The sequence below is a fragment of the Hemiscyllium ocellatum genome, chromosome 10, assembly GCF_020745735.1.
Source record: "Hemiscyllium ocellatum isolate sHemOce1 chromosome 10, sHemOce1.pat.X.cur, whole genome shotgun sequence".
Taxonomy (NCBI): domain Eukaryota; kingdom Metazoa; phylum Chordata; class Chondrichthyes; order Orectolobiformes; family Hemiscylliidae; genus Hemiscyllium; species Hemiscyllium ocellatum.
Window position 1 is genome coordinate 65,524,249 of NC_083410.1, and position 15,795 is coordinate 65,540,043.

Below are 15,795 nucleotides of genomic sequence, written 5' to 3' on the forward strand. Positions count from 1 at the left end.
TCCCCTAAGCCATATCTTGCCTTCCTCCCCTTAAATACTTTGCCTGTCTTGGGACAGCTTACAATGCAACAATGATTTAAAGGTATGTCACTAGAAGGTAAAACCAGTAGCACTGACAAGTAATATATACTGGTCCTATTCTGGTCATACACATTAAAATGGAGGGCCAGAATGACTGGCACATTTATTTCCAGGTATTCCTTCTTTTAAACCTCAGGGTAAGGACAAAGCATCAATACTTATCTCAAACTTGAGGAATGAATGAAGGTTGCTGAAAATGTGTTGCTGGTTAAAGCACAGCAGGTCAGGCAGCATTCAAGGAACAGGAAATTCAACGTTTCGGGCCAGAGCCATTCATCAGGAATGAGGAGAGTGTGCCAGGCAGGCTAAGATAAAAGGTAGGGAGGAGGGACTTGGGGGAGGGGCGATGGAGATGTGATAGGTGGAAGGAGGTCAAGGTGAGGGTGATAGGCTAGAGTGGGGTGGGGGCGGAGAGGTCAGGAAGAAGATTGCAGGTTAGGAGGGCGGTGCTGAGTTCGAGGGAATCGACTGAGACAAAGTGGGGGGAGGGGAAATGAGGAAACTGGAGAAATCTGAGTTCATCCCTTGTGGTTGGAGGGTTCCCGGCGGAAGATGAGGTGCTCGTCCTCCAGCCGTCGTGTTGTTATGGTCTGGCGATGGAGGAGTCCAAGGACCTGCACGTCCTCGGTGGAGTGGGAGGGGGAGTTAAAGTGTTGAGCCACGGGGTGGTTGGGTTGGTTGGTCCGGCCGTCCCAGAGGTGTTCCCTGAAGCATTCCACAAGTAGGCGGCCTGTCTCCCCAATATAGAGGAGGCCACATCGGGTGCAGCGGATGCAATAGATGATGTGTGTGGAGGTACAGGTGAATTTGTGGTGGATATGGAAGGATCCCTTGGCGCCTTGGAGGGAAGTGAGGGAGGAGGTGTGGGTGCAAGTTTTGCATTTCCTGTGGTTGCAGGGGAAGGTGCCGGGAGTGGAGGTTGGGTTGGTGGGGGGTGTGGACCTGATGAGGGAGTCATGAAGGGAGTGGTCTTTGCGGAACGCTGATAGGGGAGGGGAGGGAAATATATCCCTGGTGGTGGGGTCCGTTTGGAGGTGGCGGAAATGACGGCGGATGATACGCTGTATACGGAGGTTGGTGGGGTGGTAGGTGAGAACCAGTGGGGTTCTGTCTTGGTGGCGGTTGGAGGGGTGGGGCTCAAGGGCGGAGGAGCGGGAAGTGGAGGAGATGCGGTAGAGGGCATCGTCGATCACGTCTGGGGGGAATCTGCGGTCCTTGAAGAAGGAGGCCATCTGGGCTGTACGGTATTGGAACTGGTCCTCCTGGGAGCAGATGCGGCGGAGACGAAGGAATTGGGAATATGGGATGGCGTTTTTACAGGGGGCAGGGTGGGAGGAGGTGTAGTCCAGGTAGCTGTGGGAGTCATTCGGTTTATAGTAGATGTCTGTGTTGAGTCGGTCACCCGAGATAGAAATGGAAAAGTCTAGGAAGGGGAGGGAGGAGTCTGAGACAGTCCAGATGAATTTGAGGTCGAGATGGAAGGTGTTGGTAAAATTGATGAACTGTTCAACCTCCTTGTGGGAGCACCAGGCAGCGCCGATACAGTCATCGATGTAGCGGAGGAAAAGGTGGGGGGTGGTGCCAGTGTAGTTGCGGAAGATGGATTGTTCCACATATCCTACGAAGTGACAGGCATAACTGGGGCCCATGTGGGTGCCCATGGCAACTCCTTTAGTTTGGAGGAAGTGGGATATCCACCACAAATTCACTTGCACCTCTACACACATCATCTATTGCATCCGCTGCACCCGATGTGGCCTCCTCTATATTGGGGAGATGGGCCGCCTACTTGCGGAACGCTTCAGGTAATACCTCTGGGACCAACCAACCCAACCACCCCGTGGCTCAACACTTTAACTCTCCCTCCCACTCCACCAAGTACATGCAGTTCCTTGGACTCCTCCATCGCCAGACCATAACAACACGACGGCTGGAGGACGAGCGCCTCATCTTCCACCTGGGAACCCTCCAACCACAAGGGACGAACTCAGATTTCTCCAGTTTCCTCATTTCCCCTCCCCCCACCTTGTCTCAGTCGATTCCCTCGAACTCAGCACCGCCCTCCTAACCTGCAATCTTCTTCCTGACCTCTCCGCCCCCACCCCACTCCAGCCTATCACCCTCACCTTGACCTCCTTCCATCTATCACATCTCCATCGCCCCCTCCCCCAAGTCCCTCCTCCCTACCTTTTATCTTAGCCTGCCTGGCACACTCTCCTCATTCCTGATGAATGGCTCTGGCCCGAAACGTTGAATTTCCTGTTCCTTGAATGCTGCCTGACCTGCTGTGTTTTAACCAGCAACACATTTTCAGCTCTGATCTCCAGCATCTGCAGACCTCACTTTTTACTCGAATGAATGAAGGTTGTCAGGTACAGAAATTTCATATGGTGTCAGGTATATGAAACAACAGTTTTCTCATTTGGGCAGAACTCTATTACCTGTATGTTGAGTTATTGAGTGATAGAGTCATAATCATAGAGCGCAGAAATAGACCCTAGTCCAATTTGTCCATGCTGTCAACATTTCTCAACCAAAACCCATCTCATTTGCCTGCATTTGGCCCATATTTTCTAAATTTTTCCTTTTCATGTATGTCTTTCAAGTGTCATACCTGGACTTGCATCTAACACTTCCTCTGGCAGTTCATTCCATGTATGAACTATCCACTGTGTGAAAAAGTTCCTTTTAAATTTTCCCTTCTCACGTTAAAATTATGCCCTCTAGTTTTGAACTTCCTCACCAGAGAGGGGGGAAAAAAAACCTTTGCTATACACCTTACCTGTGCCACTCATGATTTTATAAATCTCTATAAGGTCACCCCTTAAATTCCGCGCTCTAGTGAAAGAAGTCCCAAGCTTATCCAGCCTTTCCTTAAGCCCTCCAGTCCCAGTAAAATCCTTGTAAAGCTTTTCTGCTGCACTTTTTTCAATTTTACATTATCCTTCCTATACAAGGGTGACCAGAACTGTACATGCTGAGCTTCTGAACTGCTGTTATAACCAGAGCATTCATATGTTGATCCAGGTTAATTTCTGGATAATGGTCCCACCCAGAATGTTGATAGTGGTAGATTCAGTGATGGTTAGATTCTGTTATTGCAAAAGGTCATTGCCTGGCACTTGCATGGCATGAATGTTACTTGCCCCTTGTCAGCCCAAGTCTGGATATTATTAGCTTAGCTGTGCTCATCACTTGCTGCTAATGATGTTTGGCATGCCAAGCAGTCCTGTTTTGTAGCTCGACCAGGTATGCTTCCTGCATTCTTCATTGAATCAGGGTTGATCCCTTGGCTTAATGGTCACAGTACAGTGGGGAATATGCAGGGCCACGAGATTTCAGATAGTGTTGGGCTGCAAATCAGCTACTGCTGATGGCCCACAGTGCCTAATGAAAGTGCTAGACCTGTTCGAAATCTGTTCCATTTATCATAGTGATAGCATGATGAAGGATATTCTTGATGTGAAGATGGAACGTTTGTCTCTAATGAGGTTTGTGCAGCGCTCTCTTTTTCCAACACTGTCACAGGCAGATTGCTGAAGACGAGGTCAAGTATGTTTTTCTCACTTATTGGTTCCCTTACCCACTGTTGCAGACTGGGTTCAGCACCATATTCTTTAGAACTTAACCAGCTTGGCAAGTAATGATGCTACTGAATCATTTGTGGTAGAGATCTTTGAACTCCCCCAGCAAGAGTACATTCTTTGCCCATGATACCCTCAGTATTTCCTGGATGTTAAAAATAGATGAGTACTGATTCATCAGCTGAGGGAGGGAATGGCATGTGGTAATCAGCTGGTGGTTTCCTTGCCCATGTTTGGCCTAATGCCATGACACATCATGGGGTTCAGAGTCAAAGTTGAGGATTCCTACGGCACGCTCCATGACAGCATACAGTATGCTGTCAGCTCTACTGTGTCCTCCCCGTGAGACAGGAAACACCCAGGGACCATGATGGTCCATTTGGTCCCCATCATTCGGCAAACTAGAATATTTTGCAGAGGTGGGAGGAGAAGGTGGGAGGAGGAGGGGGGGTGGGGTGGGGCGGGGCGCCTAGAGGGTGATGGTGGTCGAGGGTGCTGGGGCTTTGCAAAGCAAAAGAACATGTCGGCATTGCACAGCAACTATTTTGAAAATCATACCCAATGTAGGACAGGAAGGGACAGAGTATACATGCATTAACAAAGCAGCAAACAGGGACGAGGGGGATCCAAATAAAAAAAAAGCCAACAAGATGTGGCACTTTACTTAAATGCATACAGTATTCAGAATCAAATAACTTAAGTCTAATGTGTATGACTAATAGCCAATTAAAAAGACAAAGTTATGAACAGATCGAAGCTGGGAACTAAATATTCAGGACTATGTGACCTTTCTAATAGAACAGACATGAAGGGAAGAGTGGAGGGAAAGCTTTGTTAGAAAGAAATGGGACAAGTACATTAGCATGAAATGACCCTGGATTAGATGATGCAGAATCCACATGAACGAAGGCAAGAGATAACAAGAGGAACAAAACACTGATAATCCCCTAACTGTTCTTCTATTGAACAGAGAATACATTAGGAGATAACGAGAGTACATAAAAAAGGCAGTATATTAATCATGGGTGACTTTAATTCTCATGCATATTGGGATCATCAAATTGGAGAGATAGCAATGAGTGTATTTGGATAATTTCCTAAAATAATGTGATCTGGATTAACCAGAGATTAGGCTATTTTGGATTGGGTAATGTGTCATGAGGTAGATTTAATAAATGATCTCAGAATAAAATATCTCCTGGGGAACAGTGATCATAACACTGGAATTTAACAGTGTTGAACTTAAATAATGGTATTTACACAGAAATGAGGGCAAAGTTAGCTGGAGTGGACTGGGGAAGGATAGATAGTTGGACAATGGCAGACTTTTAAAAAAAAGTTTGTGACTCACAGCAAAGATATATTTCAGTCAGGAAGAGGATAAACTGACCATGTTTAACCAGAAAGGTTGAGGACAGTACCAAATCAAGAAAAAAAAGCAAAAACGACTTGTGGCAATTCAGTATTGTGAAAGTTTTAAAAGCCAATAAAATATGACCAAAAAGTAAAAAAAGGATGAAAATAAAATGAGGATAAACTAGTTGGTAGCATAAAAATGGACAGTGGGAGCTCAGTTAAATATGTAGAAAGGAAAAGATAGGCAACTGTGAACACAGACACCTTAAGAAACAAGGGCCAGGGAAATAATCTAATACTTTGCATCAGTCTTTGTGATAGAAGACATAATAACATTCTAAATGTACTAAATAATCAAACAGCTAAGTAGTGATTGTGAGGAGGAGGAAATAAGCAAAGTAACAATTGATAGGCATTCTTATTCTGCTTGAGGAATTTAAAAAACGCACTACTTTCTACAATAAGAACTCATGCTGGGGACCAAAGGATTGCAAGTAGTGGACAAACAGCAACAATAGCTAATAATTACAAGTTAATCTACAAAATTTAATCTTTTTATCATCACACCAAAAATTCAGCAGTGCTAAAAAATGGGAGAGTGAAAGGAAAGCAAGTAGCTTAGGTACAGAATGGATAACTGGGAATATGCCAACATTTCTCAATGTATCTGAAGAAACAGCATTGAGGGTACAGGCGGAAATCAAAAATAAAGATGTTCCAGAGAAAGCCATGGGATTTATTGGTTTTCATAAGGAAATTGACGAGGAAACTCAAAAGTAAAGACTCACAGATCAGAGTGTAGTTTTAACTACAACTAAAGAACCAGGGATATACATTGCTGTAAGTGCAGAAGTAGTACTTGGAGTTAGATGACAAATTTGAAGGAGTTTTGTCTAAAGGAAAGACAACCCCTTTTTCTTCAATGTAAACATGCAACGCCATAACAATACTAAGAGATCAAGGGGTTACTTGAAGAAGTACTCAACCAAAATGGAAGTCTTTGGTTGGCACTTCAATATTTTGAAGTCAATGTCTGACATATAACAAGGAAAAGTCAATTTTCACAGAACAGGATTCATCAATTTTAATTCAAGAGCTTGAAATTCAGAACAGGTGGCCATTCAGAATGCAGTCTTATGTTGCGACTGTTTAATATAAAAATTTTGAAAATTGCTTCACATTGTTAGAAAAAAAATGGCATTGCAGATGCATTGCCCCGAATGTAAAATTTTGGAATAAGTTAAAGATTTAAGAAACACTAGGTTTATAAAAAGTTGCATAAATAAGGAGGAAGAATGAATGGACACAACTCTTGTGTGCTGTTTGCATATTTTGCAACGAAATTTAGTTTTTGAAACGGCATTTCATTTTCCTCAAAGGCTGAAGCATGTAAAAACTGTATTATTTTTCTATCTTAAATTGTGGATTGACACTGGAAAAGAACAGTTTTAAAAAGCAAGGATTGATAGAGGATTGCTGTAACTTTTGAAAGTAGGTAACCTGACACTCACTGTAAACACTGTTGATATAGCTACAGTAGGAAAGGTGTGGTTCGCAGAGGACCTGGAGCTTAAGGACTGTGTGCAAATACAGCTTTGATTGACAACAAAAAACTGATTAGTCTATGACCAGTCACTGGTGACAAAAGCCTTCTGGCTATGATGGGTTCTCAGGATGTGAACAAGATTAGGAGACACTTCCAGACCTCCACCAACTCAGGAGTTCTCTCTGTAGTAAAATCTATTTTAAGCCTGAAGAAAATAGTTTTCTTCTTCTGCCATTGCTGTAAGCTGTAACTTTTAATTGTAAGTCAGACAAATTTTGTAAGTATGAACTTGGCCCCAGTGCAAATTAGTGAAACCTTCAGAGAAGGAAGACCGAGAAGCAATGCTTTGACCAGCCCAAGAGTTACAAGAGTCATCTCGGCAACTTTGTGAACAAGAACTACTGAGTCTTACACACACACAAGAGCTGGAGTTATAGATGGAGTGTGTTTGAGAGAGAAGAGGGGTTTTTAGGGGAATTAGAGTTTCATTAGTAGAGTTATATGCCAAAGGTTCATAATTGTTTATTAATAGCTAAATTCTAATTACTTGCAATAAATAGCAATTTTTGTTAAGTTTAGAAGCTTGGTCAGTAATCCAGGTCTAAGATGAGTGAACTGGGGGAATTCGATATACTTATTAATATCTTTAACTTTTGTGATGACTCAGAGAAGAAATAAGTCCTGATTTCTAGTATACCACCCATGTGAGGAGAGACAATGTGCAGAGTGTGGATTTATTGCTAACAGTTCAGTTACAGTAATATTTGGAAGAAAAAATACTTGTGCAGTACAAGTGGAATGTGATCTGTGGAAGCCACCCAATAGTAAATTTAATTAAAAATTCTGACTCCAGACGTGAGTGCATCCAGACAAAAAAGGCCTTAAATTAGTGGTTAAAGATGAAATATTCTGAATCTCTTGTGACTAAGAATCATATGCAGGTTAGATGGATTAGTCATGGGGAATGTAGGGTTACAGGGATAAGTGGGACAGTCAGTTTGGGTGGGCTGCTCTTTGGCGGCTCAATGTGGACTTGATGGCCTGAATGGCCTGCTTTCACACTGTAGGGATTCTATGAAAACAAAATAGCAATAAAGCAACATCATGATATGTTATAAGTTAACATATCATAGATGATAATGCATATGAAAATCTAATTTTAAAATACAATAGGACAATGTTATTAGACACACTCATATAGATTTCACCCCTCCCGCAACTCTGTGATGTCAGAAGACTTGGTGAAACACTTCTTGTCCCACCGCTGTAAGCAGCTAATCTCCCCACAATGAACCCTGTTCCCAAATATCCTCCTCCACACACATACACTTATGCCCTCTCTTCCCCATCCACTCACTCATGCTCTCTGATGCCCACTCATACTTAACTACAACTACTTAGCTATCCATTCATTAATGCTCTTCCTCTTGTGGGACTACTTGGAGTCAGTGGACTGGTCCATATTTAAGAATTCAAGAGCCAACCTAGATGAGTATGTCACCACCGTCATGGACTTCATTAGCAAGCATGTAAAGGACTGTGAGCCAAAGAAGTCAATCCATTAGTTCCCCAACTAGAAACCATGGATGAACTGGAAAATCCAGAGCTTACTGAAGAACTGGCGTGCAATATCAGACAACCCTGACATTTACAGAAAATCCAAATACGGCCTCAGTAAGGCTATTAGAGATCTCAAGAGGCAAACTAAGTTAGAGACTCACACTAACCACATGGACACTTACCAACAATGGCAAAGCCTACATAACAGGCTACAAAATGAAGCAGAACAGAACAAAAATACATCTCTCTGATGTACTGAATGCATTTTATGCTCGGTTTGAACAGGTGGTCAGTGAAACGATGTCACCTACTCCAACAGCCTTGGATGCACCTGTTCCCTCAGTCACTGCTACAGATGTCAGATTGGTCTTCACGAGAGTGAATCCACAGAAAGCAACTGGTCCAGATGGAGTCCGCTGCCGTGCATTCAGATCCTGTTTGAACCAGTTGGTGGGAATATTCATTGTAAAAATGGTACATTTTAGGATACATATTAGCTTGCATGAAACTGGTATATTAAACAAAATGGTGTTGGGGCAGAGTGTGGTTAGCTTGGACATGGCCGAGTGTAAACTCGGAAAATAAAGAAACTACTGTGAACAGCAAGATAACGAGTGCACGTGACAAAAGCCTTGCCCAACATGTCCCAGCAGTAGCCTGCCCTAACATGTCCCAGCAGTAACTGTATTGGGGGCAGTTGTGTGTGAAGAGGTATAAAAAGCCTTGGTTTGTTTAATTACCCGGAACAGCACTTGCAGCACTGCCTAGTGTGTAAGCACACACCCGGGATTGCTGGGCTTCCCCGCCACGTGGTGAGAAGCAATCAATAAAGGACCTTTAATATTTTAATATTTTTCTTGTTCTCTCATTATTAGTAGGAAAGCCAAGTGAGCTTTAACACACTGACATCTTTAACCTCTCCTTGCTACAATCTGAAGTCCCCACCTACTTCAAGAAGACCACCATCATCCCGACACTAAAGAAAACACACGCAATATCCATCGCCTGGTGGGTCTGACGTCCATAATTACGAAATCCTTCGAGAGTTTAGTCATCGCTCATATCAACTCTAGCCTCCCACTTGCCCCAAATCTTGCAATTTCCCATCCAGCGCAATAGGACCACAAGCAGACGCCATCTTCCTAGCCCGACAGAAATTTACCCGTATCTCCACCAGTGTCATCTACTGTATCCGCTGCACGCGGTGTAGTCTCCTTACATTGGGGAGACAGGACACCAACTGGTGGATTGCTTCAGAGAACATCTCACACCAATCAATCCCACCGTCCCATGGTCGAACACTTCAATTCCCCCTCCCACTCTGGCAAGGACTTGCAGGTCCTGGGCCACTTCAATTGACAAACCCATACCATCCGACACCTGAAGGAAGAACGCCTCAACTTCCACCTTGGGGCCCTGCAACCACACAGGATCAATGTGGATTTCATCAGTTTCCTCATTTCCCCTCCCCCCATCTTATTCCAGTCCCAAGCCTCCTACTTGGCACCATCCTCCTGACCTGTCTATCATCTTTCTCATCTATCTGTTCCACCCTCCTCTTTGATCTATCACCTTCTCCCCCACCTCCATCTACCTCACATTCTCAGCTACCTTCCCCCAGACCCCACCTCCCTCCCATTTTTCTCTCAGCCCCTGGCCCACAAGCCTCATTCCTGATGAAGGGCTTATACCCGAAATGTCAATTCTCTTGCTCCTCAGATGCTGCCTGACCTGCTGTGTCTTTCCAGCACCACACTCTCAACTTTCCAGCATCTGTAATCCTCACTTTATCCTAGCCCTACACTTATCCTGGTACATCTGGATAATAAGGATATCTATGTCAGGCTTCTAATTATTGACTATAGCACAGCTTTCAACACTGTAATTCCAATCAAACTAATCTCTAAACTTTGAGACCTAGTCTCTGCTGTCACTGTAACTGGATCCTCGACTTCCTGACGCACAGACCACAATCAGTGAAGATAGACAACAGCACCTCCTCCACGACAATCCTCATCACCAACTCCCCACAAGGATGCATACACAGCCCCCTACTGTACTCCTTGTACACTCATGACTATGTGGCCAAATTTCATTCAAATTTCAATCTACAATTTTGCCAATGACACCACCGTTGTAGGTTGGATGGTGAGACAGAATACAAGAAAGAGATAGAGTGCTTGGTGACGTGATGCAAAGATAACAATCTCTTCCTCTATGTCAGCAAAACTAAAGTGCTGATCATCGACTTCAGGAAACGAGGAGGAGGGCATGCTCCTCTCTACATCAATGGAGCTGAAATGGAGACAGTCGAGAATGTCAAGTTCCTAGGAGTGATGATCACAAACAATCTGTCCTGGCTGACCCATGTTGATGTGATGCTCAAGAAGACACAACATTGCCTCTTCTTCCTCAGGAGGCTAAGGAAATACGGCATATCCATAAAGGGTCTCACCAACGTTTATAGGCGCACCACGGGAAACATTCTATCTGGATAACATCACAGCTTAGTACAGCAACTGCTCTGCCCAGTACCTCAAGAAGCTATAGAAAGCTCAGACCATCACGCAAGCCAACATTCCATCCATTAACTCTATGTCCACTGCTTGATGCCTCGAAAAGGCAGCCAACATCAAAGACTCCTCCCATCCCAGTTACACACTCTTCTAACCTCTTCTGGCAGGCAGAAGATACAAAAGCCGAAACACAGGTTCCAACAGGTTCAAGAACAGCTTCTTCTCGGTGTTATAACTTCTGAATGGACCTCTTAAATTTCAAATCTAATGTTGATCTTGCTTTTTGTGCAAGCTGTAACTTTGTATTTCTCACTCTGTTCAATCACTCTATTATCTTTGTATGTTATGATCTGACTGTACTGCACACAAAACAAAGCTTTTCACTGTCTTTAGGTACACGTGACAACAATAAATCAAATCAAATCTTGACTGTTCCATACACCAATAATCACAAGTTGAGTTAGAGAGAAAAACACTATCATGTGTTTTATTGTCCATCTACAGCATAGTGGAGCTAGTGAGGACTGTAGATGCTGGCGAGTCAGAGTGGATAAAGAGTGGAACTGGAAAGGACACAGCAGGGCAAGCTGCATCAGAGAAGATGGGGAGTCAATATTTCAAGTCAGAGCCTCTGATCAAGATTGGGAGAGGGGAAGGGGGCTAATAAATAAATAAATTTTGCACACATCTATAGGTCAAACACTTTTTTCTGATGCCTCTGTACCTACTTCTTTGATTGTGAATTCCACCCACCCTCCGAAGACCCCTTCTCCTGCCTCCAATAAACTTAATCTTCCTGGACACCCTTTCCTGGCTTCCCACCCTCCCTTGACTTCTTCATCTCCCCCTGCCTTCATGACATCAACCGCCTGAATCTCTCCATCCCTCTCACCTACTCTAACCTCTCCCCATCTGAACACTCAACTTTTCGCTCCAACCCCAGCCTCACCACCAAACCAGCTGACAAGGGAGGAATGGTGGTAGTTTGGCGCACCGATCTATACCTCACCAAAGCCACACACCAACTTGTTGATAGCTCCTCCTACTGCCCCCTTGATCATGATCTGAACTCTCACCACCAAACAGTCATTGCCAAAACCATCCACAATCTCATCACCTTGGGAGATCTCCCATCCACAGCCTCCGACCTTATAGTTACCCAAGTCTGCACCACCCATTTCTATCTTCTCCCTAAAATTCATAAACCTGACTGCCTCGGTCAACTGATCATCTCTGCCTGCTCCTGCCCAACAAAATCATCTCCTCTTATTTCAACTCCGTCCTGTCCCCTTTGGTCCAGGAACTCCCCACCCAAGTTCGGGACATCACCCACATCCTCCACCTTCTCCACGTCTTTCAGTTCCCTAGCCCCTCCAACACTTCTGCTTCACCATGGACATCTAGATTCTCTACAATTATATCCTTCACAAGGAGGGCCTCAAGACCCTCTGTTTCTTCTCCCGCTGACCCAATCAGTCCCGCTTTGCTGACGTGCTGATCAGCTTGGGAGAACTGGTCCTCACCTTTAACAACTTTTCTTTTCAAACCTCCCACTTCCTACAAACTAGAGGGGTGCCCATGGGTACCTGGATGGGTCCGAGCTATGCCTGCCTTTACGTAGGGTATATGGAACAGTCCCTCTTCAGTGGCTACACTGGCACCATTCCCCACCTTCTCCTCGGCTACATCAATGACTGTATTGGTGCTGCCTCGTGTTCCCAAGAGGAACTTGAACAGTTCATCCACTTCACGCACAACTTCCACCCTGACCTCAAGCTCACCTGGACATCTGACACTTTCCTCCCCTTTCTGAACGTCTTTGTCTCCACCTCCAGTAACCGACTCAGCACCAACATCTATTACAAACCCACCGACTCCCACAGCTATCTTGACTACACCTCCTCCCATACCCCACCCCAACCATGCAAAAATGCGACCCCAATTCCTCCACCTCCACTGGTGCTCCCAGGATGAATGATTCCACTCCAGCTTATCCCAGATGTACTCCTACTTCAAGGACCACAAGTTCACCTTCCCCGTGATCAACAACGCCCTCAATCACATTTCCTCCATTTCCCACAACTCTGTCCTCAAATAAGGTCCCCTCAATCACAATAAGGACAGAGTCCTCCTGGTCCTCATATTCTACCTCACTAATCTCCAAGTCCAATGCATCATCCTCTGCCAACTGCATTCTGACCCTACCACCAAAATAATATTTCCCTTCGCACCCCATTTGCTTTTCACAGGGACCATTCCCTTCACGACTCCCTTGTTATGTCCACAATCCACACTAACCCCTCTTCCCCTACAGCCGCAGGAGATGTAAAACCTACCCCCAAACCTCCCCTCTCACCTCTGTCCAAGGCCCAAAACACAGTCATTCCCAAGTCTGAAAGAGAATCACTCACACTTTTGCCAACCTGATTTATTCCATCTGTTCCTCCTGACATGGTCTCTACATCAGAGACTGAGCGCAAATTTGGGAACTGGCTCAGGGAACATCTATGGTCCTATGCTCCAAACAACCACACCTTCCTGTTGCCAGCCATTTCAATTCCCCATCTCACTCCCCTGATGATGTGTCCACCCTGGGCCTCCTCCACGTCAAAATAAGGCCACATACAAACTGGAGGAAGAACACCTTATCTTCTGCCTTGGGAGCTTACAACCATATGACCTTAACATAGAATTCACCATCTTTTAAATCTCCCCACCCCTCCCCCTCATCCCAGACCCAGCCCTCCATCTCCACCCTGCCACCTGAACTTGACCCAACCAGTCCACCTTCCTTCCAAACTATCCACTCCACCCTTTCCATGACCAATCAATGCCATTTCCTACCTGCATCCACCTATTGCCATCCCAGTCACCTTTTCCCCAGCCCCACTGCCCCCCCATTATTTCTCAACCCCTTCCCCTCTCCCAGTCCTAATGAAAGGCTCCAGCCTGAAACATTGACTCCCCTTCTCCTCTGATGCTGCTTGACCTGTTGTTTTTTTTCTACAATATAGAACAAATACCAGTTTCTACTTTTTCGTTTCCAGAAGTAATCCTCACTGGGGAAGAATTCAACTCTTCTTTTGTATATAAACTCACCATGAAATTAATTATCCACCTTATTAACCAGTTACAAATCACAAAGGGTAATGTAAAGAACTCAGTCCTTTATGTTTGAAAACCTACCATTCAAACACACAATTAAACAGAAGTCCACAAGATGCATTCAGCCCATCAAGTCTGCTCCACCATCTTGGCTGATCTGATAATCCTCAAATCCACTTTCTTGCCTTTTCTGAATAACTCTTGATTCCCTTATTGGTTAAAAATGTCTGTTGCAGCCTTGGATATATTTACAGACCATGCCTATAAAGCCTTTTTACTCCCCACCTCTAAATTGCCCATGTTTCCATAACTAATTTACATGCAGACCCTGTAAGGGGGAGTGCAATGATGTGAAAAGTGAGAGAAAGGTAGGAAGAGAGGGACAGGATTAAATCGAAATGGGAGTCAGATGGGGAGGATACGGCATTCCATCGCTGTAAGTGCCACCTCTCTCTAAGGACATTGAGAATATTGGTGGACACCACATGTTGCCTCTCCAAAGACACCTGTACTCAATTGTGGCTGCGGAAGAGGGTCAGGCAGTCGAGAACAATGACCCCTCTCTACAGTCCACTGCCTGAACCTGTTAATGGTCAGGAGTAGACCCATGAAGAGATGCTCTGAGTTGCTCGGCCCCTCAGATCTCAAGTCCTTTTTCTCTCTTCTTAGAACTCAGTCCTTAAATACAAAATTCATGAGCATCAACTGCTCCCAGTCAACTGGAGCTAATCTGTGTGAATGGACCTGCATTTCCAACTCTACCAACTCCTACACAGTGACTCTTATGTACTCATGTTCTCACATCCCCATTCAACTCTTCATTCACTTAAGCCTTCCATTCCTACTCAGCTTCCTTTACTCTCATTTGTGCCATTCTAATTCCACTCAACTTGCACTCACTCACATGGCCTCTTATCCCCTCACTTACTCATTCTCTACTTTCTTCCCTACCTTGGATTCTCCATTACACATGGGTGCGGAGAATTAGACTGAAGAGCCGTAGCTGTAAGGGATTAAAGGTCCAACTCTGGGTGTCGGCCACACCTTGCTCTTCCCTCACCTTGAATGGTCACCCACTGCTGGCCCCACTCCCCCCTGCTATCAACACTACGGTGTTACTCAGCCACCACCACCAGCCAGCTTCCCGTTCTCCACCTCACATCCACCTATCCCAATCTAATCAGCATTGGCTCCAGTCACAAAGGCAGCTTAAGGTGGATCAAAGTGCTATGCAGGCCATATATTGGAGCAGCAGCTTTGTGAAGAGTAGTCTTTGCTGTTTCCAAATGCAGCAAGTCAGCAGAATTAACAGAAAGGAACTGAGTTTCAGCTCCCTAGGCCAAGCAGAGAGTAATTTGAGAATTTTATGTGCCTCTAAACTTGAGATTATTCTGAAGGACTTTTTCGTGCTACGTAACACCAGCATATTTTGTTGAATGTAGGCTAACAATTGACAATGTAAGGCGTTTAATTCATTGTGAACACAAAAATAATATTTTATTACAATGTTAAAATGAATTGAGTGAGGGAAACCTTGATAAAATCTTGAAACTATAGACAAATCCCATCAATATTGTAAACATAGATGAGACAAAGTCATTCCAGAATCAATGGTTGACAATTCTGTTTGGATTTGAGGAAACCAGTGACAGAGACAGAAATGTAGGTCTCTTTAAAGCTTGAACAGTTCCAAAGTTGATTGAGAGATACGTTTAAGAGCTCAGTTGGCTCTGCTCCTTAATGTTCTGCATTGCCCTTAATGGACAATGCATGTAATCAATTGGTAAATACAAGTGATTTAATGATGATGATTAATAGGTAAGAAAAATACCATGGGTGATAGGAAAAGAACCACAATTGTATAAGAGCACTTCTGGATGTAAAAAAGTCTCATGGTAGAAAAAAAACACTCCGATGGTGTGTAAAAGCATCTCTAGATAGAAAAAATACAACTGAGTTGGATTTAGTTTGTGGCACAATAATAGTGTTCGACTCCTCAGCTATAAGGTCTGAGTTCAAGTCTCACCTTTGAATTGGTTGATTTAAT

General features: G+C 44.4%; 1 protein-coding gene across 1 annotated transcript in view; it reads right to left on the reverse strand.

The window, feature by feature from the left end:
• Positions 1 to 15,795, reverse strand: part of pde10a (phosphodiesterase 10A) — a 231,097-nt gene that overhangs the window by 11,531 nt on the left and 203,771 nt on the right. The gene's annotated exons all lie outside the window — the stretch shown is intronic.